At 40.6% G+C, this 24,827-nt stretch overlaps 1 protein-coding gene and 1 pseudogene across 15 annotated transcripts in view; one reads left to right on the top strand and one right to left on the bottom strand.

Moving 5' to 3' along the window:
• Window positions 1-24,827, bottom strand: part of PPFIBP1 (PPFIA binding protein 1) — a 181,314-nt gene that overhangs the window by 95,122 nt on the left and 61,365 nt on the right. The gene's annotated exons all lie outside the window — the stretch shown is intronic.
• On the top strand, window positions 11,813-13,406 carry LOC104675355 (annotated as a pseudogene).

Here is a 24,827-nt window from a genome sequence, read left to right as displayed (position 1 = left end):
TTCCCCACAAACATATTTTGTGCAAAATTCTTCCCACCAAGGGGACTGTCTACCCAATTTAGAATGGCGCCAAAAGGAGAACAACTGTTGACCCTGAATTTCCACATTAGTTGACACTCATTTCACCAAACCTCCGCTTAGCCCAAAGGGATCCCTTCTGGGCATTTCCACCCCAACTAGAGATGCACTAGAAATGGTCTCCAGTGTGGCTCTCACGCAGTTGAAACATTGCGAAAGGATGCTAACTCTGGTGGTTCGCTAACCCATGATGGCCAGAATCCAGGAGGGGTTTGTTGGTCAGGCACCATGTTGGCAAATGCTGACACTTCCTAGAACAACTTGGATCCACCTTGCCCTGCTGGAGGCTCCAGTCCAGTGGGGGAGACAGTCAGATAACCACATAAATACAAGTATAATTATTGCATGCACACATGATTTTGATACGGAATCAGGGTTGGAAAGTAGTCCATGTTTGGTATTTTAGAATAAAATACAAACATTTTCCCCAGAAGGGTATTGCCAAGGAAAGTGAGAGGAAGGAGTTTGTCTCCTCAATTATGCAATAAAAATAAACCATTTACGGAACATTCCACATATATAATCATTTCAAAAACTCTCCAAAGACAACATTATCATCTCTATTTTATAGATGCAGCAAAGCCAGGTTAAAAATGAACCTGCTGCTGCTAGAAGTGGCAGGATGTAGGGCCTGGAACCTGACAGGCACTCAACTGGTATGCACACAGTTGCTGAATTAATAAAAACTTGAAAAATACAGAAAATATTCCAATAGAGAGCTAGGAGAGGACTATAGGTTGCCTGTATTCGGTGTTGCATGAAGCACTATCTGGCTTGGCCCAAAGTATATAGGAGCCTTGACATTATAAAACACAATAAGAACGGCTGCATGCTTATATGTTTGGCAGCTATACGAACAATTTGCATCTCTTTAGCAACTGGTTCCATCATGCAATAGCCTGGCCACAGGATACTGAAAAATTTTACAGAGACAAAAATGAAGTTAATACCTGCAATATCTACTGGAAACGGTTGTTGCAAAAACTAAACGAGGTCATCTATACACAGGCAGTCATACTGTCTGCAATTTTTCAAAATATTTCAACATGGGTATTCTTGTGATACAAGGGTAATAATTATTTTTAACCTATACCCTGGGGTAGTTAGGATTTGAATGACTAATCAAAAGATCATGTAAACAGACAACCAAGTCAACCATGTTTATCTCTGATGAATACCAGAGGATTGTTACTTACAATAATGAATGCTGCAAATGATTTTTCAGTGTTCATAATGGGCTCTAAGTATTGCAGAGACTTTCCCACTCTTGCATAACCTGAAAATAAGACTCTATCTAGCCCAGTTGTCTAAGCCTTTCAAAGGGTGCACTCAGACCTATGAAGTTCTGGGGATCTGATGTACAGCATGGTGACTATAGTTAATTTTTTTATATATTTGAAATCTGCTACAATAGATTTCACACACATACACACACAGTGAGGTGATGGATGTATTAATAAACTTGATTGTGGTAATATTTCACAATGTATGCATACATGAAATCATCACATTGTACACCTTAAATATATATAATTTTTATCTGTCAATTATGCCTCAATAAAGCTGGGTGGGGAGGGGGAAATGGTGTCCTCAGCTGAAGACGCTCCCCAGTCCTATTTCTAGATGCTTTGGAGGAAATTTGGTCACCTGATGCTGTCAAGAAAGTTAGCCCAATCCTGATGCTAGAATATTGTCCCATCTGCTGCTAATGAAACTTTTTGTTCAGTGTTCTCCAGATCCACCAAAGGACAGACCACAGGGACTGTCTAGAGCAGCTCTGTCCATCAGGACTTTCTGAGATGACATAAATGTTTTGTTCACCTGACTAATAAGGTAGCCACTAGTACAGGTGGTCACCAACCACTTGAAGTGTGGCTAATGTGACTGAAGAACCAAATTTTGTTTAATTCCATTTAAATTTTAGTAGCCGCATGTGGCTAGTGGCCACCCTGTTGGACAGCACAGTTTTGGAGCTTACAGAACAAGGTTCTGTGATGTTTTTGTGCCTGCTGGCCATTAAATGTTATATGTACAGCAGAATTCAGTCTGTAAGTTGCATTCATGGCCAAGCTAGATGGTAAAGCTGTGGGAGAGGGAACCTGTAGCTCCCCTCTGTTAGCCCGGTGGACTATGTCAACTCATGATGCATGAACAACTCAGGGGAGGTCAGTTCTCAAAAGTGGCAGCATAACTGCAGGGAGTCTGTGGACTCTGGAGGCGAATCTAGGTCCTCTGAATTGCCACAACTTAATATTAGAATGAAAATACACAAATCAAAGGCTGTCATAAAATTAAACTACCAACCACGGGAAAGCACCAAGCAGAGTGTGTAGCCTTTGGCAGCGGTATGATGCGGTTTAACCTTGCCTACACCAACACACTCTGTTTTCACCATCTGCCCCCACTTTAATTAAGTACATGAGCCTTGATAAGGTTGTGTCTGGGAATGAACATACAAACAGAGCATAGGAAATCATACCCATCCTCTCCCTGCCCCCGAAAACAAACATTATAAATATTTCAGCTAAGAATATGGTTTGGAAGAAGGAAGTCCTTGTCACAATAATTCTCATAAAGCAAAATAAGCAACTGAAATAAGGCAACGTCCTTGTTTCTGAAGAGCATCACTTGAAGCCCATTTACTTGGTTCTTTTTTTCCCCTTAATTGTTTTTACTGGTAAAATACATATAAAATTTACCATTTTGGGGAGAAAAGAGGGAAAGGGAAGATGTTTGTCAACAGGTACAAAGTTTCAGTTAGACAAGAGGAATAAGTCTGGTGCTCTATTGCACAGCAAGGTGATGACAGTTAATAATAATGTACTGTATACTTAAAAATAGCTAAAAAAATGATTTTAAATGTTCTCACCACAAAAAAAGATAAATATTTCAAGCGATGGCTATGCTAATTAGCTTGCTATGACCATTCCACAATATACATGTATCCAAATATGACGTACCCCATAAACAAATATATGTCAATTAAAAATAACTTTAATAAAAGAAAAATTAAAATACAATTTTAATCATTTTTAACTGTACAGTTCTGTAGTATTAAGTACTAAGTATATGCTACTCTATAATACTAAGTATTAATTCAAATTTCCATAAGTTTTTGTCTTCAAAGGTAAAATGATATACTAATATGCAAAAAAGCATTTAAACATGCACAAGATTAACATCAAATTCAGAATAACGCTCATGAGGGAAGCAGGGACAGAAGGTGTTCAGGAAAGAAATAAAAGGGGGCTTAAGTTTTATCTATATTTTCTTTTTTTTTTAACTGTAGCAATAAATAACTTTATTTAATGATAATCATTGATGAATACTCAGGTTATTTTCAAGTTTTAAAATACTGTCCATCTGAGGTTACATTTGTAAGTATATATTTAGGATAAATTCCTATTAGTGCGTCAAAGGACATTTACAATTTCTTTTTTTTTTTTAATTTTTTTATTATACTTTAAGTTCTAGGGTACATGTGCATAACGTGCAGGTTTGTTACATATGTATACTTATGCCATGTTGGTGTGCTGCACCCATCAACTCGTCAGCACCCATCAATTCATCATTTATATCATGTATAACTCCCCAATGCAATCCCTCCCTCCTCCCCACTCCCCATGATAGGCCCCAGTGTGTGATGTTCCCCTTCCCGAGTCCAAGTGATCTCATTGTTCAGTTCCCACCTATGAGTGAGAACATGCGGTGTTTGGTTTTCTCGTGATAGTTTGCTAAGAATGATGGTTTCCAGCTGCATCCATGTCCCTACAAAGGACGCAAACTCATCCTTTTTTATGGCTGCATAGTATTCCATGGTGTATATGTGCCACATTTTCTTAATCCAGTCTGTCACAGATGGACATTTGGGTTGATTCCAAGTCTTTGCTATTGTGAATAGTGCCGCAATAAACATACGTGTGCATGTGTCTTTGTAGTAGAATAATTTATAATCCTTTGGGTATATACCCAGTAGTGGGATGGCTGGGTCATATGGTACATTTAGTTCTAGATCCTTGAGGACTTGCCATACTGTTTTCTATAATGGTTGAACTAGTTTACAATCCCACCAACAGTGTAAAAGTGTTCCTATTTCTCCACATCCTCTCCAACACCTGTTGTTTCCTGACTTCTTAATGATTGCCATTCTAACTGGTGTGAGATGGTATCTCATTGTGGTTTTGATTTGCATTTCTCTGATGGCGAGTGATGATGAGCATTTTTTCATGTGTCTGTTGGCTGTATGAATGTCTTCTTTTGAGAAATGTCTGTTCATATCCTTTGCCCACTTTTTGATGGGGTTGTTTGTTTTTTTCTTGTATATTTGTTTGAGTTCTTTGTAGATTCTGGATATTAGCCCTTTGTCAGATGAGTAGGTTGCAAAAATTTTCTCCCATTCTGTAGGTGCCTGTTCACTCTGATGGTAGTTTCTTTTGCTGTGCAGAAGCTCTTTAGTTTAATTAGATCCCATTTGTCAATTTTGGCTTTTGCTGCCGTTGCTTTTGGTGTTTTAGACATGAAGTCCTTGCCCATGCCTATGTCCTGAATGGTACCACCTAGATTTTCTTCTAGGGTTTTTATGGTATTAGGTCTAACATTTAAGTCTCTAATCCATCTTGAATTAATCTTCGTATAAGGAGTAAGGAAAGGATCCAGTTTCAGCTTTCTACTTATGGCTAGCCAATTTTCCCAGCACCATTTATTGAATAGGGAATCCTTTCCCCATTTCTTGTTTCTCTCAGGTTTGTCAAAGATCAGATGGCTGTAGATGTGTGGTATTATTTCTGGGGACTCTGTTCTGTTCCATTGGTCTATATCTCTGTTTTGGTACCAGTACCATGCTGTTTTGGTTACTGTAGCCTTGTAGTATAGTTGGAAGTCAGGTAGCGTGACGCCTCCAGCTTTGTCCTTTTGACTTAGGATTGTCTTGGCAATGCGGGCTCTTTTTTGGTTCCATATGAACTTTAAAGCAGTTTTTTCCAATTCTGTGAAGAAACTCATTGGTAGCTTGATGGGGATGGCATTGAATCTATAAATAACCTTGGGCAGTATGGCCATTTTCACAATATTGATTCTTCCTATCCATGAGCATGGTATGTTTTTCCATTTGTTTGTGTCCTCTTTTATTTCACTGAGCAGTGGTTTGTAGTTCTCCTTGAAGAGGTCCTTGACATCTCTTGTAAGTTGGATTCCTAGGTATTTTATTCTCTTTGAAGCAATTGTGAATGGAAGTTCATTCCTGATTTGGCTCTCTGCTTGTCTGTTACTGGTGTATAAGAATGCTTGTGATTTTTGCACATTAATTTTGTATCCTGAGACTTTGCTGAAGTTGCTTATCAGCTTAAGGAGATTTTGGGCTGAGACGATGGGGTTTTCTAAACATACAATCATGTCATCTGCAAACAGGGACAATTTGACTTCTTCTTTTCCTAACTGGATACCCTTGATTTCTTTCTCTTGCCTGATTGCCCTAGCCAGAACTTCCAACACTATGTTGAATAGGAGTGGTGAGAGAGGGCATCCCTGTCTTGTACCAGTTTTCAAAGGGAATTTTTCCAGTTTTTGCAATGAAATAACTATGGCAAAATGCTAAGACTTGACCAAACTGAGATTTAAGTACATAGGCGTTTGTCACAGCATTTTCTATATGTTAATGTATTCTTCTAACTTTTTTTTTTTTTTTTTTTTTTTTTTTTTTTTTTGAGATAGAGTTTCATTCTTGTTGCCCTGGCTGGAGTATAGTGGCCCGATCTCAGCTCACTGCAACTTCTGCCTCCCCGGTTCAAGTGATTCCCTTGCCTCAGCCTCCCAAGTAGCTGGGACTACAGGCATGTGGCACCACACTCAGCTAATTTCTTGTATATTTAGTAGAGATGGGGTTTCACTATGTTGGTCAGGCTGGTCTTAAACTCCTGACCTCAGGTGATCCACCTGCCTCAACCTCCCAAAATGCTAGGATTACAGGTATGAGCCACTGCGCCCAGCCCTTCTTTTAACTCTTCATTTTGACCTAATTTTATACTTACAGAGAAGTTGCAAACATAGTACATACCTCTCAGCTTACAACACTAACATTAACCTCTTATACAGCCATAGTACAATGATCAGACCAGGTATTAACTTTGGTACAACATGATTAACTAAAACAAAGATGGTATTGGAATTTCCTGTTTTTCCACTGATGTCCTTTTTTTTATTCTACAATCCTATCTAGAATCACATATTCCATTTAGTGGTTCCTTCTCCTTAGTCTCTTGCAGTCTGTGACAGCACCTCGGTCTTTCCTTGCCTTTCTTGACCTGATACTTGTCAGAAACTTTGTCAAATGTCCCACAACTGGAGTTTGTCAGATATTTTCTCATGAATGAGATTATACTCTGTTGGCAAGAATACCACAGAAACGATGCTGCGCCCTCAGTGCATCCCATCACAGGTTCAGGACGTCTCTTCTTAGTATGCTTAAAATATTTCATAATTTCAATAAATGAAAAATAAATAGCTGTATTACTTTAGGTTCTTTAGAGATACAGAACCAATAGGAAATGAATGGGTGAAAGGAAGGAAGGAGAAAGACGAAAGAAAAAGGAAGGAAGGGAGGCAGGAGGGAGGGAGAGAAAGAGAAAGGAGAGAGATTTTAGGGAATTGGTTCCTGCAGTTATGTAGACTGAGAAGTCCCAAGATCTGTTAACTCTACCTGGAGACCCAGAAAACCCAATGGTATAATTCCAGTCTGAGTCTGAAGGCTTGAGAAGCAGGAGAGTTGATAGTGTAAGTGCCAGTCTGTTTCCAGGAGCAGAGAAGGACTGTGTGAAATCTCCTTTACTCAGTGTTTTGTTTTACTTAGGCCTCAGTGGACAGGATGATGTCCACCCACATTGGGGAGGGCAATCTGCTTTACTGGGTCTACTGATTCAAATACTAGTCCATACAGAAATACCCTCATGGAGACCCCCGGAATAATGCTGAACAAATCTCTGAGCACCACACGGCCTAGCCAAGATGAAACATAAAATTAAGTATCATAACAGCTTAACTTCTAAATTAGAAACTTCCTGCTCTGTACATTTAGGTTCCAAATCCCATCAAGTCAAATGAATCTTAGGAAGTGTTCCAATTCTTAGTTATTATTGGCTTCAGGCCTAAAACATTATAAATCTACAACATACTATCATTTCTAAAACTTCAAGAAGCTTTATTATAGTTGATCTTGCTTCAAGAGAAAAGGCAGCTTATACAACTTAGACAATGTAATAACTGTAATCCAAGAGAAGCTAGACCTGCACGTCTAAGGCCCTAAGAAAAAAATTAACATGAGCTGTATTGTTAATGAGGACCCCCAAATCCCCTGATTTTCTTTTGGAGGTGAAAGCGGAGTTACTTAATAGGGACTACATTCCTTGGCATGGCATCCTAAGGATGATGTGTGTCATTGCTATTTCTATGATGCTTTAAAAAGAAAAACCTAAATGATCATATATTTTTCTATAACAAGAAAGTGTGTTTCAGGCACTTTCACTACCTGAGTTGTATATTTTCAAAGTTGTGTACACACATACATAGAGATATTATAGAGAATATATTTGATATGGTTTGGCTGTGTCCCCACCCAAATCTCAAATTATAGCTCCCATAATTCTCTGGTGTTGTGGGAGGTAAATGAATCATGGGGGTGGGTCTTTCCCATGCTGTTCTCATGATCGTGAATAAGTCTCATGAGATCTGATGGTTTTGTAAAGGGGAGTTCCCCGGCACATGCTCTCTCTCGCCTGCCACCACGTAAGATGTGACTTTGCTGCTCCTTTGCCTTCTGCCATGATTGTGAGGCCTCCCCAGCCACATGGAACTGTGAGTCCATTAAACTTTTTTTTCTTTATAAACGACCCAGTCTTGCGTATGTCTTTATTAGCAGCATGAGAATGGACTAATACAATATCTCTACAAATATACAGTAGAGAAATGGTATAAGTAAGTAAAATTTCTGGCTGGGCATAGTGGCTCATGCCTGTAATCCTAGCACTTTGGGAGGCTGAGGTGGGCCGATCGCCTGAGGTCAGGAGTTTGAGACCAGCCTGGCTGACATGGAGAAACCCTGTCTCTACTAAAAATACAAAAATTAGCCAGGTGTGGTGGCACATGCCTGTAATCCCAGCGACTTGGGAGGCTGAGGCATGAGAATCCCTTGAACCCGGGAGACGGAGGTTGTAGTGAGCCGGAGATCGCGCCATTGCACTCCAGCCAGGGCAGCAAGAGCGAAACTCCATCTCAAAAATAAATTTAAAAAAATAAATAAATAAAATTTCAAGTTTTATCTGAGGTTGCCTCCCCTTGAAGCTCTTCTATCCTCAGGATCACTCTAAACTTTGGTGGTTTATGCTGGAAAATCATTTTTTCCTTAAATGTTTATATTCAGTTCAAAGTGTTCCATTTCCATGAGTAATGACAAAACATAGTTTCTCCCGTGCCTCCACTCCAGTGGCATGGAGAAGAAGCTACTTATGAATTCTTCTTTAGGCCCCCAGAGTTCTGGAAGGCACTCACCAACTTTTTATGAAAAGGTAGAGAGAGGACTCCAGATCCCATTACGCCAAAGAGGAAGCCAAATGCTAATTTTAAATCTCATTTTGGCCTGCCCCAAATGTGGACACCACTGTTAGGCCAGTTCTCTTGCAAGTCTCTTAGAACAAGCTGTTCCCCTCAAAGGATTTTCTTCCAAGGAACCAGAACATGGGTTTATTTTGGCCTGGATCAGCTCCTCCAGGAATCTTCCAGGGAGGAGGTGGGTGGTCAGCCTCCTGAGACAAGAGTGTGTAGAGGTCAGGATACGGGCTCTGAAGCCAGACTACCTATGTTTGAATCCAGGTTCTGGGTTTATGATCGGGGAATGTGAGAGAGTCATAAAACCGTTCATGCCTTGGTTCCTCCTATTGAATGGGGCAAATGATGATACTTAACTGATTGAGTTGCTGTAAGGATTAAACAAATGACACATGTAAAGTGCTTAGTACAAGACCTGGCATATAATAAGTGTTAAATAAGTGCTAGGGAAAACTAGCCAGGCATGGTGGTATACACCTATAGTCTTAGCTACCTGGGAGGCTGAGGAAGTTTGCTTGAGGTCAAGGAGTTTGAGGCTGCAGTGAGCTATGACGGCATCACTGCACTCCAGCCTGGGCAACAGAGTGAGACCTTGTCTCTAAAAATAAAACATAATAATAAAACAAAATAAAATAAATGCTAGGGAACATGTTGCTTCTGACTTAAACATCCTCCAGGATTAATCCAGGTCCACAATCACCCAGGAGAACTGTGGGCAGTCTGTGGGCACCTGTCAGGCTGCATCTGTTGGGTAGCAGAACCTGCTTCTTTCTAACTCTAAGTCTGCCTATTTCTTCTATCATGTCATCAGAATTCCTTAAACAATCTTATTTAACAGAACAAACGAATTTAAGCCAATTCTACAGTGAAAAACATGAGAGTGAGTCATGGCAAACTTTAACTGTAATCTTGTTAAGTGGAAATGGAGACAAATATTTGGAAAAGATCTTTAGAAATTGATAGATTCCAATGCGTTGAGGTTCTTTTAGGTCAGATAAGTGTTTCTTGGCTTTTTGATTTCTATTTGTAAGCATGTCTCTCTCTCTATCTCTCTCTCTCTCTCTCTCTCTCTCTCTCTCTCTGTGTGTGTGTGTGTGTATGTGTATGTTTATACCCATGCCCCTTATTTAGAGCTCTAAATCTCCTAAGGACGGGAACCATCTTAGCCACCTGACAAGAGAGAAGTAACCTCCATGCATTCGTCCTTCTACCCTCAAGAGGGATCCTCTTCAACCCGGGATGGTATGGGCATAGAATACACACAAACACACACACACACACACACACACACACACACACACACGTATATATATACATACATACACATATTTTTTTTTTTTTTTTTTTGAGTCAGAGTGTCGCTCTTGTTGCCCAGGCTGGAGTGCAATGGCGTGACCTCCGCTCACCGCAACCTCCACCTCCTGGGTTCAAGTGATTCTCCTGCCTCAGCCTCCTGAGTAGCTGGGATTACAGGTATGCGCCACCACACCTGGCTAATTTTGTATTCTTAGTAGAGACAGGGTTTCTCCATGTTGGTCAGGCAGGTCTAGAACTCCAGACTTCAGGTGATTCACCCGCCTCGGCCTCCCAAAGTGCTAGGATTACAGGCATGAGCCACTGCACCCAGCCTAGGGCATAGAATATTTTGGAAGCCAAGGGATAGATTCTGTGGCTTTCTATCCCCCTTTTTCCTTTCCTCTCTCCACATTCCTGGCTCTAATTCAGGTCTTTCTGTTGCCACGGTAACCAACAGTCTCAGAACACAGACTTCTGACAGCTGGACTTCTAGCCACTGAGACTTGGGATGTGAAGGATTTCTCATGTTTTCCCTTTTTGCCTCAGGAGTTAGCAGCACTTCTTCCATGTGGGCAGCCACCACGGCAGGGTGTGACTGTCTTGCATGTATGTTTGCACGCACGTGCGTGTGTGCATGCGTGTGTGTGTGTGCACGCACATGAGCACATTCTTCCAGCCCTACTTGCTTTCCAGGGCTTCACAGAAAAAGCTAGACTAAAAAGTGTCATCAGATGATGGGAGGATGGGCATCTAAACAGCGAAACCTTTCTGGAAAGTAATTTGGTATCAACTAGCACAAGACTGCAATATATTTGTGATGTTTGGTCCATTAATCCTATATATAGCAAAATAAGAGTCATAGTCAAAGATTTATGGAAAAGCAGGTTTACTACAGATTTATTTAGTAAAACAATAACTACCACCTAATGGTCATTAATAAGAAGTAATTAAAAATTGCAGAGTAACCATATATATGTTTGTTGTAGGCTATGCCATAAAATAATCTCAGTTTCAACTGATATGATTGCTACATTCACATATATGTATACGTGGATATATTGTATAAATGTACAGATATATGTATGTTTATATAAATAAAAAAGATAAGGAAGTCAATCAAAATGTTTTGATAGGTATTACCTTTAGAAGGTGGGACTATGGCATGTTTGTTTTCGTCTTCGTACTTTTCTATATTTTTCCAATTTTATATAATGATCTTTTTATTTTATGATACAAGATCTTACAACTGTAATAGGACAAATGATGAGAGGTGGAGATGCTTAGTAGATAGGATGATATCACAATGAAGTAAGTTTTGAAAGGCGGAGGGCTGACTCTTCTGCCCTTCACTGGGAGACTGTAAAAATAGGATAAGACGTCAATCTAAATGGGGTAGTTCTGAAGAGAAAAGGGAATGGGGCTGGGCATGGTGGCTCATGCCTGTGATCCCAGCACTTTGGGAGGCCAAGGTGGGTAGATCACCTGAGGTGAGGAGCTCGAAACCAGTCTGGGCAACATGGTGAAACCGTATCTCCACTAAAACTACAAAAATTAGCTGGGCATGGTTGCGGGTACCTATAATTCCAGCTATTTGGGAGGCTGAAGCAGAAGAATCACTTGAACCCAGGAGGTGGAGGTTGCAGAGAGCCAAGATCACACCACTGCACTCCAGCCTGGGTGACAGAGCGAGACTTCATCTAAAAAAAAAAAAGGGAGGGGGAATGAATAATGTTTTTGCTTAAGTACCATGATTCTCTTCTCTCTGGTCCCACCTACTTTTTATTTTTTCTTCTTTTCTTTTTTGAAGTTTCTCGAGTTGAGACAGATTTGCACCTTTGAACTCATGGCATATTCATCCTCTAACAGCGACATAGAGGACTACAGCTCCAAATCCAATTCCAACCTGAGCCTCTCTGTGGGCTATTTCCCCTGTGAGGACACAACCTCCTGTGAAGACGCAACTTCCAAGGGTCCTTCCATCCACTTTCTCCCTCCCATCCAAGGGGCATGGGGGACTGAAAGGATAAGGAGATGCATGAAGAGACAAGACCAAATTCAGGATGAACCAGAGCAGTTTTGCAAACTAAGCATCTTCCTGGCCTGGGATGTGGATGTCAGCTCCAACAACACAGACTCAATAGCTAATAGGCTTCTATATGGAAACAACCTGTGGATAGACAAGTTACCAAAATAAAGAACAAAACTGTCGGCAAACTGAATAATCTTGTGCAAGAGTTTCAGACATTTCTAGAAAATCTGAAAGATAATGAAGATGATGATGCCGTGTTTCCTGAAATGACTCAGAAAGATTTCCAGCTGTCCGGCGGCTCCCCTCCGGAAGTGGTTCAGGTCAGTCATCAAGAACATGATGCTTGTCAAGACCTGCCCAAGTGCAAACCATCAGAAAATAAAGATATTATGCAGTCTCCACAGACTCCTCCAAGGCTTAAGGAACATGAGCTGGCTGAGGAGAGCAGAGATGCCTCACAGGACAGTAAGGGATAGGCCTGGGTTGAACCACAGAATCTTACGACCACCAGGAAGCAGGTCCCAGGAGGTCTGACGTGAAACCAGTGGGAGACAGATAACAAGGAAAGGAGTCAGGGTGGAGTTTTAGGGAAAAGACTGAGGAACACAGGGAAACAAGAGGGTAGCAAGCAAGGAGAAGGGCTAGCAACTATATCTCCCTCCCCACCAAAAACGTACATATTTAGTATTAATGGGCATTGAAACTTTGCATTGACACTTGGGCTTTTTTTTTTTTTTTTTTTTTTAGACAGATTCTTGCTCCGTTGCCCAGGCTGGAGTGCAGTGGTGTGATCTCAGCTCACTGCAACCTCCACTTCCCGGGTTCAAGTGATTCTCCTGCCTCAACCTCCTGATTAGCTGGGATTACAGGCATCCACCACCCTAACTTTTATATTTTTAGTAGAGATTGGGTTTCACCATGTTGGCCAGGCTTGTGTCTAGCTCCTGACCTCAACTGATCCACATGCCTCGGCCTCCCAAAGTGCTGGTAATACAGGCATGAGCCACTGCACCCGGCCTACTTGGGCTATTTTTGCTAAAAGGATGTGAGTTCCACAAATGAGTAAATGTTGAGTTGGCTGCTGTCATGGTTATACCTACCTAACACATTCTTTATTTTCTTGGCAGATGATAAGCCAGGCAACTGCCAGCCAAAGGACAAGTGCTCCAGAGATCTCAATCCTGTCAGAGCAGCCGGAGAAGGATGACACTCCTTCCCACACACAGGCCCAGTGCTACCTGAACTTTGGGTGGGCCTTCAGCTGACTGAGGCAGTGTATCCTCTCCCCTTGGCTGAGGAGGGATCACCCTGTGAAGGCCCCCCCATCGGCCAGCACCAAGGAAAAGACTTTCACAGTCACAAGAGAATTCAACCTCAAGAAACCCCTGAATTAGGACATTCCATATAGACAGATTTTAAAACTTTTTGGAAAGTTGAAAATAATCCACAATGAGGATTCCATTAATAATCCCCATCATTTTTTTCCTCAATAAACAAAATAAATGCTCTTGTTACCCATGTCTTCCTCTTCCAGCACACCATCTTGACTCACATTTCAAGCATATGTGTTGTCTAAAATTTCCTGAAAATTCTTTCTCAGGAAATTTTTAGTATTATGCTTCCTAAACTCAAGTATTATTTTTCTCTCCTCTCACCCATTCTTACTGTATTTTACCCTAGTTTATCTATTTTATGTATTTTAACCTATTTTATCATTAACCCAAATCCCCATTTTCAGTAGACAGCAGCGTGACCCGTCAGATTTCCATGGTAGCAGGATGATTTGGATTGAACTTGCAGGACTTGAGCGAGTGGCAGTGGATATTAAGTCACCGAGGAAATTAATTTCAATTTCAGGAAATCGGACAGCAGTTCTGATATTCCCCGGGGACCTGGGACGCAATGTGAGGATTGTGGTCGCCACTTAACCACTCTAAGTCTAGCTGTCCTCATTCAAAAGATGTGGAAGATAATAACATACCTCACAGGGTTAGTGTGAGAGATTATGAGGTAACACAAGCACTTGATAAATATTATTACTGTTGTTGCAAGTAGACATTCTCCTAAGGAACTCTCCGGAGAACTTGTTCAAGGGATATCCAAGAGTGAGAGTTAATTAAGAGTCAATTCTCATTGAAACATTTCCCACACAGAGCAGTACTTACCAAAAGTTCAGAGTTTTCAGCAAATCTTAACCAAGTCCTCTCCCAACCCATTCCATTCTGCCCTTTGAAACTCGTTTGCAATTGTCATTGAACATTCCACTAAAAGTCAACTTCTTTGAGGAAGGCTGCTCTCAGCCTTCTTGTCCTGACTCTCACCTCCCCAGCATCTCTACCTCATTCAACCACAGGTTCATTCAATGTCCTCCTTCTTCTGCTGGCACTACATCCTGTGTGACCTTCAGAGTTTAAGTGGCAAAGCATACGACTCTTCAGTTTCAAATTCCTTCCTTTCCTCAATTTCAATTCTCTTATCCCTTTCCTTTCTCTCTTCTTCCTTCCTTCTACAAATATTTAGCAAATAGGAGTGTCAGATACAAAACAAAACAAAAAACAGAAAAACAGCTTGTCAAAACAAAAACAAAAAAACAGAAACCCTCAATTTTTAGGCTCACGTGACTTATTTAAGAGATAAAGTCAGGCAAACATACGACTATAAAGAGTATGAGTGATAATACTGTGTAGTGCGTAAACACTGAGTTCTAATGAAGTAATAATCCACTCAGCATGGGGAGGTTGGTTGTAAAAGGTTTCCTGTTCCCCAACTTCTATCTGCTTCCCTCTAGATCCAACCCATACACCTCCTTCCCAAACTTGACATGTCTACCACATCTAGTAACATCTGCCTTGCCTTGCCTTTCTCTTCTCCCAGATACTTTAAAAATCTATACTCATTAAGTTCCCGAAGGGGACCCTCTTGCTCCTCACTGCAGCCAACACACAGAACCATAGGGATTTCCCTCTCCATTTCCTAACTGCCTGGGAAACTCATCCTTAAAGATCCTGCTCTAGGGTTACTATTGGGCATTACTGATCCTTCAGGCAAAGGGATCATGACCCTCCTTTAGCTGTCCCCAGTCCCTGCCCTGCCACCTTCTTGCCATGACCTGTACTTTTCAGCCCTCTTTTTAGATCTATTTTACTTGTAGACTGTGAGATCTAAAGGCAAGCACCAGGTCTTAGTTCCTTTATATTGCAAATCCTAACACACTGGGCTGGGCGCGGTGGCTCACACCTGTAATCTCAGCACTTTGGAAGGCTGAGGTGGGTAGATCACTTGAGGTCAGGAGTTTGAGATCAGCCTGGGCAACATGGTAAAATGCTGTCTGTACTAAAAATACAAAAATTAGCCAGGTATGGTGGCAGGGGCCTGTAATCCCAGCTACTCAGGAGGCTGAGGCAGGAGGATCATTTGGACCCAGGAGGCAGAGGGTGCAGTGAGCCAAGATGGCACCACTGCACTCCAGCCCGGGCGATGGAGCAAGACTCCGTCTCAAAACACACACAAAAAAACAAAATCCTAACACAGTGTTTAGTACAAAGTCATCTATCTCTCTGACTCCATGTAATTCTTTAAATGTTTTTAAAGTATCCTGTCTATATAAATTTTAAAAAGTGAAATACAACAGCTTAAAGAGTTGCTATGCTTTAAGTCAAAAGAGACTGATCAGTAGGGTCAAGAATAGGAATGAAAAGGGAGGCAGACAAGAAGAGAACATGGCCATCAAGTAGAAGTCAGGTGAGACGGCGACCTATCAATTGAGAAATCTATTAAGACTAAAGGAAATCAGAAACTAAATTGAAACTTTAATTCAACAAATACGCCTGGAGCCTTATTGTTGCTTTAGACTAGACACTATGATAGGCCTGAAAGAAAGATGACATCTCTTACCCTCAAGAGACTTGCAACCAGTTTTATTATTTTAATTCTTACTCTAGTAATTAAGCTCTAGGACAAACTCAACCAAAATACTTTAAAAGACTGTCTACACTGAATAAGATGCACTGTTCTTTAGTAAGATTTCTGACATACTTGTGTTTATTCATCAGTGTTTTATAAACCTGTTTGGCAGGTATGAACCTGTCCCTAAAATTTAAGCAATGTGCTTTGCAAGCCTTTACAATAAAGTAAGCCTTCCATACCCTTTGAGGTTGAGTGTCATGCTATATATTAGAAAGCAGGACAAAGTATTTTAAAATAAGAAATATCTCAATATTTCTTAATTATAGTGTCAAATACGTTATTGGCCAGGAGTGGCGGCTCATGCCTATAATCTCAGCACTTGGGGAGGCTGAGGTGCAAGGATCGCTTGAGCCCGGGTCTTTGAGACCAGAAAATTCATGGCTCAAGAAGATGTATGGGTCCAAGTCTAACTGGTCACAAGAACAGTGTCTAAAATCCTCTTACAAAAGAAAAATGAAGCAAGTTATAAATGATTTCCTAGAGAGTGCTAAAGTCCTTACACCAACAATAAAGAAAATTTTGAAGGAACAGTTAATTGCTTCAAAAATATGTCTCCTCATTCTACATTGCAAGTGGGAGAACTTATATAGCATACAGGACAATCTCTAATTTCAAGATGGACGGGTGGGTTTTATATTGCAATGCCTGGAGTCAATCTTTTCCTGCCACCTACTAATACCTCAAACAAATAGAACAACGCTGTGCTTTCAGAAGTGAAATAAGATCTTCATCAGATAACACTCACTGAGTGAGCCAGTCGTGAGCAGAATGAGTAAAAAGCCTCAGGATAAATTCCCCCAAAGGGTTATTAGCCTAGATCAAGAAGTACCAAGACAAAACAATTTCCGCTTTATCCCACCTTTCAAAGGAATTCCATGGTTTTAATGACCATTTGATTTCAATATAATATGCTTTATAAGGAACTACTTCTAAGACATTTTCAAATGGTATGGTATACACCATAGCTTTTCAGATTGTGGCATTGAAAGAAAATTCACCTCATTACTACTGAATTCTCTCAGTTCAAAAGAAAATCAGAATGGCAATTTATTTAGTTTTTCCTCACCTGCATCAATAAAGATTATTTTAAGTACAAATCTCTAAAAGAAAGAGCTCTCACCCTAGGGTAGAGGTTTCCCACAAACCCACTCAGAAAGGAAAAGAAAACCCTTCAAACATCTTCATAGTTAATGTGTGTTTGGAGAGTTGTTTTCAAGTTTCACTTTCATCGATCCTTCTGTTACGCATCTTTGGGGCCAAGATTTTCCTCAAGCAGGGGATGGGGATAGAAAGAAGAATTTTTCTTCAGTAAAATCACTTTAGAAATCAAGTTAGTACCATATTGCAACCAACAACTTAATAATTGATTCATATAAGGATCAAAAATAGATGCTAAAACCATTGAGTGAATCACTGTCAGGGAAAAAACATGCACATGGTCTCTTAAGATTACTCCACAGATGCCTTCTTAGTTATCAAGAGGATTAGGCACCTTTACAATGGAGAGGTCTGGCCAACACCAACTTAGCCAAGTGATTAAACTTAGCCTAGCTAATATCATACACCTTCCGAAGAGAAGCAATGTACACTTGCTAGCAATGTTTAATTTGAATCTAATTATGAGGACACCAACAGTTAGATGAATCTAGACTACAGGATATTTTACCAGACAACTGTCTTTGACTTTTAAAACATGTTAACATAATGAAACACCAAAAAGACAGGGAGACAAGACAGTTCAAAAAAGAGATGAAGGAAACATGACAACCAATTGCTATTTGTGATTTTTGATGGACTCTTTGATCAAAACCAAAAGCAAAACAAAAAATATAGTAAAGGATATTTTGGTTTTGAACATGGACTAGGTTCTTAGGAAATTTAGGCTGAAATATTTAAGGGTAGAAGTGTCATGATATCTGCAACTTACTTTCAAAGAGTCCAGGAAAAAAAAAGACAGAGAGAAAACAAAGATAGGGAAAATATAAAGAAAAACTCTAGTAAGTAAGTAGTACAGATCTCTATTAAAGTGTTACATCTGCTACACTTGTATGACAGTAATATCTTTTTTTTTTGAGATGGAGTCTCGCTCTGTCCCCCAGGCTGGCGCCTCCCGAGTTCATGCCATTCTCCTGCTTCAGTCTCCTGAGTAGCTGGAACTACAGGCGCCCGCCACCAAGCCCGGCTAATTTTATTTTGTAGTTTTAGTCGAGATGGGGTTTCACCGTGTTAGCCAGGATGGTCTTGATCTCCTGATCCGCCCACCTTGGCCTCCCAAAGTGCTGGGATTACAGGCGTGAACCACTGCACCCGGCCGACAGTAATATCTTATGATATTATATATATTTAAAACATTAAAACATTTACTCTAAATAAAACCTAGGTATTAATTTGATTTCTCAAGTGATCTAAACTGGGCAATTCTTTAATCTGGATTTCTTCATTCATCCTGGTACCTGCCTTTGGGTTCACAGCTGGCTGCAAAGAATTTTCAGTCTCATAGATTGGTAAATATTCATCCTTCAAGTCCTAACCATAAAAAGGCAGATTGGTTCAGTTGAAAGCAGACTACCATCTAGGTATTTTTCCAGAAGATGTAAGATTTCAAGAGTTTATCTAGCTTTTGCTGAGATTAAAAAGAATAATTTTTGCCAAATGGGGAGATAGGTCCTCTGCCCTTTGAAATTTTTGCAAGTTTCAAAGCCTGAATATCTGATGTCTACCTTCAAAATACCGTCTTTTAAATTTTCTGTTTCTCACAAATCAAGAACAGCCTGACACTTATAATACTAATAATTTCTTCAAATTGTTTGGACATTTTCTTTTATTTCGAGCAGTGACAGATTGTTCTGCTTCTTCCTACCTAACAAGAAGAACACGCATAGTCACTATATAATGTACTGTGCATTCTGGGGGATTTCTGAGAGTGAAAGAGGGTGCTCTTATAGGCTTTTTTTTTTTCTTGAGACAGAGTCTCACTCTGTTGCCCAGGCTGGGGCACAGTGGCACGATCTCTGCTCACTGCAACCTCCGCCTCCTGGGTTCAAGTGATTCTCATGCCTCAGTGTCCCAAGTAGCTGGGACTATAGGCATACACAATCACACAGGCTAACTCTTATAGTTTCAGCAGAGACAGGGTTTCACCATGCTGGCCAGGCTGGTCGGGAACTCCTGGCCTCAAGTAATCTGCCCACCTTGGCCTCCCAAAGTGCTGGGATTACAGGCATGAGCTACCATGCCTGGCCTATATAGTCTTCATGAACATTTTTAAGCATGTATCTCTTATATGATTAAAGCCATAGATTCTCTCTTAAACTAATGTACATATTCATATATACTGACTGCTTTGCAAATAATTTAAAAAGTTCAAAGACTCTCCGAATCTTATTCTTCAATCCCACGTTAAAAACCCAAGTTCTTAAGTTTGACTTCCTGGCTTCAATTCCCAGTCCACCACTTATTTGCTGTGGATCCTGGGGACGTTACTTAACTTCTCTGTGCTGTTTCCTCATCTACAAACTGCCATACTAATAGTATTAGCCTCAAAGGGCTATGGTAAAGATTAGTACCTGGCACATAACGAGTGCTTACAAATTTTACCTGCTGCTGTCACACGATTCCTCTGTTTTAGTATCTGCTATTGCTCCTAATGACTACAGAATAAAGTTCAAGCAAACTACCATTAAATCTCTCTATAATCGGATCCTGAGGCAATTTTCTAGTCTTATTTCACAATACTCCCCCACTGCCCCTCACACTCCAGAACCTTTATGTTACTTGCTCCTTGTACCTTCATGCTCCAGTGCTTTTGGCTATGCTGTTACCTCTTCTTACCCTAATGTGCTACTTCTCCAGTCTACCCTGCTGCCCATCCATTCCCAAATGGGCATTCAAGACCCAGGTTATACTGAAGCTCCTCCATAGAACAGAAGAGGTTGGAATTAACCTCACTCTTCCTTATGCCACCACAGCACTTCACTTTTACCTGTAGTTAGTGTACATTTTATCCAGACTTACAAAAATGTGCACTTATGTCTTTCCCTCCCACTAGACAAAAGCCCCTATGTTCTGCTTATCTTTGCATGCTCCAAAGCCCCTGGCCCAGTTTCTTGTACACACTAGCTCCGTGATAAATAATTCGTAAAATGAACAGTTCATCTGCAGGAAATAATTTAGACAGATAATATCTGAAATTGAATGTAATTTCCTTTCAGAAAGCCTAACTAGCTTCTACTTTAATTAACTCTCATCCCTGGATATTTATATGAGGGGGGTGCAGGGAGACACAGCACACAGCACAGCGTAGATGTTTCCTGAGTGGAAAAGCTCAGTTTTATACAATAGACAAAGCTAGTTAACAAAAGAATATCCACATCTTTCTACTCCTCTGAGTACAGACTTATAGTACAAAGTGACTTACAAAGTCACCTCTGTTTTAAATTTAAAAAGGTTTTAAAGCCATTGCATTTCTAAGTATTCCAGATATTTAAATTCATTCATTCATTCAAATCCATTTAATGAACATTAACGTGCTAGGGGCTGTGCATAAAAATGAGCATGATACATAACCTCTGTGTCACATGATTTCCTTTCACAGTCAGACACTACTGCTTCCGCCCGTTGATGCACATTTAGGCAAGTTAATTTAAGGATCACAGTGGGCAGGAAATGATATATCTAGGCTAAAATGATGCATGAGACTCCTAAGGTGCCCTACAGTGGGCCATCAGGCATCACTAAGAATTCTCCCTGCTCTTTCATTCATTTATTTAGGATTCATTCACTTGCTGAGATGCCCCTAGGTGCTGGCCATTATTACCTTTCACGCCAAGGACATGGGGATACATGATGTTGTTCCCTTTCTCTAAATGTTCAAAGCCTGGCAGCACAGCTAATTATCATTTGTTCAACAACAAATGATAATTTCTTGGCACATTTTCCTTGCCTGTCTTTATCTCACAAGAGCCTATTTAAAAACGTCTTCTGGACATTGGTCTGGCTACACCAGCTTACAAGTAATTTTTACCTTAAATGATTGGTTTTCTACACGAACCACACAGTAGGACTGAGAAAGTTTCTTATCACAATAATTGGGATTACTTTGCTTCTGTTATGCAGTTGACACATGAGAATTGGCCCACTTGCTAAAATTTGTTTGCAACCACCACATTAGTACCTTCACACTCATTCATGGACACCTGCAAAGGAGCGAGAATTCCGAGTCACCTTCACAGAGTTCCCAGCTCAGGTTGAACAAGGCAATGCTCCACTTTCCTGCATCAGTTCAGCCCTCCTGCCATAAAGTGTCCTTTTCATGGTCTGTTCTGTGCCACATTTTTCACATTGTTCACATGTTTGTGCTTGTCATCAATCGTTGTGCTGTTTAAAATGGCTCCACGCACAGTGTGGAAGGGCTGCCTGGTGCTCTTGAGGCAATGAGGCCGTGCCTCAAGGATGAAACCAGTGTGTGAGGTCAGCTTCCTTCAGGCCTGAGTTACAAAGCTGTTGGGTGTGTGTCAGTGTTAATGACTCAACAACATATGTGAAAATGGTGTCTATGTCTAAACAGAAACACACATAGAACAAGGTTCTGTATTGATCAGTTGGCAAAAATGCTGTGGTCAAAGGCTCGCAGGAACCTGCCTCTGCATTTCCCCGAGGAAAAGTGTTTGGTCATTCAGTGTTCACAATCACGTCAGAGCACAACTACCACAAAAAACAAGAATCAACTGATTTTATCAGGTAAAGAGTGCAAAAACCCAGCCATACACTCTGAGTTCTTTCAGCTTTACCTTCTGAGAATTCAGTGGGGCCACAAAGTGAGGAAACAAAAGTCACCCTCTGGATAGAGGCACTTGGTGTTTTCTGTCCTTTTCTGTCCCCCTGGAATTACCCACAGTCTTGCAAAGAAGAGATTGCTGTTCTGCTGGCTAACAAGAGGAGAAAAGAGGTCCACAGGCCAGGGGGACTGTGGGTAAATGTAAATGGATTTTTCCTGGGTGTTGCTGTTTTCGCTTATGAGAATTCTAATGCTTTAAGATCTGCTACTCTTATTTCCTGCTTGATACTTGGCTTTCAACTATCCCAACCACACAGTAGGCCCAATCTTATTGAAAGGCCTGTGTGCGACCTCAGGTAAGACCAATGTAGACCACGAAGAATCAAAAATCCCACTCTTCTAAGCAAATAACGCATTCTTTAATTTATAAAAATTTATCAAAAATAAGACAATTTAAATCTCACCAAATCATCCGAAACTTTTGAAAATGCCTCAGAATTCACATTTCTCTTGGTAGAAATGTGACCTCCTCAAGCAGGAAAACAACTTCCGGACATCAATGTATTGGAAGCTTAGCTTCTCTGTTCCAGGAATTCCATGCTTACAACCAGAAGCATCTAACAGAGTGTTCCATCCTGTGTCTTCTTAACTCTTCCCCAAGGTTGAGATAATGTTTATTTGTTGAACAAAGCAGTCATCCAAGAGCAGATTTGTTGAAAAGCTTCCTAGCAAGTTGAGAGGCCAAAGCAAAGAGGAAGAACAGCTAATCAGAATCAAGAGCAAGAAAAGTTAGATCCAAAATAGAGTACAAAATGCCCAGAATAGCCCAGAAAGACAGCTGATGACCTTTTCCTCAAAAATATCTTAATATCACAGTATCAAATAGCCAAACTATGTCAAGCCTAACTATGTCACATAACTACTACTACAACAATAAAGGAATTAGGTAAAAAACAAACAATAAGCAAGAAAAGCTGATGGAACAATAACAATTTGTGTTCTGAACCACAGATGAAAACACAGAAGACAATTAACTGTTGTATTGTACTTAGGATTCCACCACTGGTAAGGGATTACACCTCAGCTCAAGGTAATAGTCACAAGAAACTCTCAGGGCTATTTCCATCTGAAAGCTGCTATAATTTCTACAGAGAGAGCACACGTTATCTTCTGTCTACGGACTAAATGGATCCTGCTACAGTGGCTGTAAATTGCACATCCCTAATTTAAGTCTCCTGTCGGCTGAAGCAGCTCTGGGCTGTGATTTGACCAGAAGACTAGAATAGCTACAGTACAGAAGGAATGCAGACCACACCCAGGGGACTCAATCTCGTTTCTTTGATTATGATGCACAGAGCATTGAGCTACTGCTAAATAATAGATTTAAGAACTATTGAGATCCCTTCCCCAACTTCTCTACTCCTGAAACAATGGGAAACCATAGCTCACTGAAACGATGGAATCAGAACCCAGGTTTCCCCAACATATCATACATTAAACCACACATCCATTAAATAAGAGTAAAAATTGTCTTGGACCCTCTTCCCCCTTCTTAAAAAACTGTTGAGGCTATATATCTAAAAGGCATCACAGATACTTGAGCCTCCTAATTAAATGTATAAATGCATGGAGACTTGAGAGAAAAAACACCACTTGTTCAGTTACAGAGCCAGCATGTATGTACACACACATCCACACGCCACTTATTTGATCGTTTGCTAAATGTGCAAACTCTTCCTCTGTCTACAGTTACATGCTAGCATATCTGTCTCATAGAGGAAAAAAAAATCAAAGTCATTGGCTGCCAATTTCCTAAGAGGTGAGGAGAAAGCAAAGCAACTGAGAATGAAAAGACTGTTATGGCTTTGACAAGATGAGCAAATAGCTTCTAACAGCCCACAAACTACAGACACACACACACACACACACACACACACAAAGCATCTGCTTGAAGGGAGAGTTCTAAAAGCCCAACTAAATCTCCATCTGATGGTAAAAGTGAGCCTAGATTTTTGGTAGGAAAAGGAGAGAGCACTAAAGAAAAAAAATGGAAAGGAAAACATTTTGTGAGTTCCATGATGAAAACAAGATCATTTACATATTGTCCAAGTTATCATGAACCAATTAAGCACAAAACAAACAATGTGACACAATTCCAAATAAGACTGCCATCCCCAAACAGCATTTTTATAATTTTTAGTACAAATTGCATAAAATAAGATTTAGTTCACAAAAGACAGTCAGGAGATAGAAAACCCCACTCCCCACATAACAATGAAAGTGATAAAGACTGCAAAAAGGGTACAGAGAAAATGGTGCAAAGGATAAATCCATAGTAGGTGCTTTTCTTTGGGGATGACATTATCTCAGTGGCTACAAATTGTCTACTTACAAACCACTGCACTACAGGGTGGAGTGATGATACAGGCAGGCATGAGTGAACAGCTAACCCTACTGCCCCACAACCTTCCTTGGCCTAATGCAGAGAAGACAGAGATGAAGCTGGACAAGGGGCTCCCACCTCATTCTTGTACCTGGGTCCATTCAGCCTCAAAAATGGTATAACAAGACAGCATTCACCACTATCATGCATGAACTCAAGGACCACTGGCACAGAGGAGAGACTAGGGTGTTGCTTGCACTCTTAGGCAAATGAAATTTCATATATTTGCCAGTTCCCAGAACACCTAAGACTGAAAGTACAGCCAGGCGCAGTGGCTCACATTTGTAATCTCAGCACTGTGGGACACCAAGGTGGGAAGATCACTTGGAGACAGGAGTTCAAGACCAGCCTTGGCAATAAAACAAGACTCTGTCTCCACAAAAAATTTAAAAACTAGCCGGGCATGGTGGCACATGCCTGTAGTCCCAGCTACTCCGGAGACTGAGGTGGGAGGATCACTTGAGCCCAGGAGCTCAAGGCTGCAGTGAGCAAGGATCGCACCACTGCACTCCAGCCTGGACGATAAACTGAGACCCTGTCTCTTTAAAAAAAAAAAAAAAAAGTATATACAATTACAAATTTCCTTTGTGCAAAATGACCCTACTTTCCTATAAATCTCAGCTCCACTGGTCTCTTTTTGAACA

Source organism: Rhinopithecus roxellana, chromosome 10 (assembly GCF_007565055.1).
Source record: "Rhinopithecus roxellana isolate Shanxi Qingling chromosome 10, ASM756505v1, whole genome shotgun sequence".
Taxonomy (NCBI): domain Eukaryota; kingdom Metazoa; phylum Chordata; class Mammalia; order Primates; family Cercopithecidae; genus Rhinopithecus; species Rhinopithecus roxellana.
The sequence above is the reverse complement of the archived record's forward strand: the minus strand, read 5'-3'. Positions and strand labels throughout refer to the sequence as shown.